Source organism: Camellia sinensis, chromosome 4 (assembly GCF_055761805.1).
Source record: "Camellia sinensis isolate YWXY chromosome 4, ASM5576180v1, whole genome shotgun sequence".
Taxonomy (NCBI): domain Eukaryota; kingdom Viridiplantae; phylum Streptophyta; class Magnoliopsida; order Ericales; family Theaceae; genus Camellia; species Camellia sinensis.
Genome location: NC_138964.1, coordinates 186,570,447 through 186,572,517, shown reverse-complemented (window position 1 = coordinate 186,572,517; position 2,071 = coordinate 186,570,447).

The following is a 2,071-nucleotide window of genomic DNA, read 5'->3' as shown; positions in this document are numbered from 1 at the left end:
TTAACATTCACATTAATAGGAGTGTAAAATTGGCCCCCGTCCCGTGGCGGCGCGAAACCTGCCCGCGGCCCATGGGCTGCCCGGGGCGGGCCCGGTCCGGCTCGTTAACAATGTGAATATTCACATTGACATGTTAACATTCACATTGATAAGAGTATAAAATTGGCCCGCGGCCCATGGACGGCCAAAAGCCCGCCCGCTGCCCGAGGCGGGCCCGGCCCGGCCCGTTGACAATGTGAATATTCACATTGATATGTTAATATTCACATTGATAAGAGTGTAAAATTGGCCCGCAGCCCGTGGGCTGCCCGAAGCTCGACCGCAGCCCGAGGCAGGCTTGGCCCGACCCGTGACAATGTGAATATTCACATTGACATGTTAACATACACATTGATAGGAGTGCAAAATTAGCCCGCGCCCCGTGGCTGTCCGAAACCCGTCCACGGCCTGTGGGCGGCCCGGGGTGGGCCCGGCCCGACCTGTTGACAATGTGAATATTCACATTGACATGTTAACATTCACATTGATAAGAGTGTACAATTGGCCCGTGACCTGTGGGCAGCCCGAAGCCCGACCTCGAGCCAGGGTGGGCCCGGCCCGTTGGCAATGTGAATATTCACATTGACATGTTAACATTCACATTGATAGGAGTGTAAAATTGGCCCGCAGCCCGTGGACGGCCCGAAGCCCGATCGCAGCCCGAGACGGGCTTGGCTCGACCCGTGACAATGTGAATATTCACATTGACATGTTAACATTAACATTGATAGGAGTGTAAAACTTGTCCGCTGCCCGAAGCTCGCCCGCGGCTCGGGGTAGGCCCGGACCCAAACCCAGGCCACCCCGGGCCTCCCACGGGCTTCAGGCCGCCCATGGGACACGAGTCAATTTTACACTCTTATCAATGTGAATGTTAACATGTCAATGTGAATATTCATATTGTCAACAGGCCGGGCCGGGCCCGCCTCGAGCTGCCCACGGGCCGTGGGCGTGTTTCGGGCAGCCACGGGGCACGGGCTAATGTTACACTCTTATCAATGTGAATGTTAACATGTCAATGTGAATATTCACGTTGTCAATGGGCTGGGCCCGTGTCGGCCCGAGGCCGGGCTTCGGGCTGCTCACGGGTCACGGGCTAATTTTACACTCTTATCAATGTTAATGTTAATATGTCAATGTGAAAATTCACATTGTCAACGAGCCGGGCAGGGCCCGCCCTGGGCAGCGGGCGGGCTTCGGGCCGCCTACGGGCCACGGGCTAATTTTACACTCCTATCAATGTGAATGTTAATATGTCAAATGAATATTCACATTGTCAACGAGCCGGACCGGGCTCGCCCCGGGCCGCCCATGGGACGCAAGTCAATTTTATACTCTTATCAATGTGAATGTTAATATGTCAATGTGAATATTCACATTGTCAACAGGCCGGGTCGGGCCCGCCCCGGGTCGCCCACGGGCCGTGGGCTAGTTTTGGGCAGCCACGGGGCGCGGGCTAATTTTATACTCTTATCAATGTGAATGTTAACATGTCAATGTGAATATTTGCATTATCAACGGGTCGGGCCGGGCCCGTCCAGGGCAGCCCACGAGCCGCAGACGGGTTTCGGGCCGGCCACAGGCCGCGGGCTAATTTTATACTCCTATCAATGTGAATGTTAACATGTCAATGTGAATATTCACATTGTCAACGGGCCGGGCCGGGCCGGGCCCGTCCCGACCTGGGCCTGGGCCCGGGTTTCGGGCTGCCCATGGGTCATGGGCCAATTTTACACTCTTGTCAATGTTAATGTTAATGTTAATATGTCAATGTGAATATTCATATTGTGAACGGACCGGCCCGGGGCCGGGCCTGCCCCGGGCGACGGGCTGGTTTCGGGCCACCCACGGGCCGCAGGCCAATTTTACACTCCTATCAATGTGAATGTTAACTTGTCAATGTGAATATTCATATTATCAACGGGTCGGGTCGGGCCTATTTTTTTGGCTTGTGGGCCGGCCTGGCCCGACTCGAATTTTTTCGGGCACTCACGAGGATCGACATAAGCCGGGCCCCTACACATTGACGATA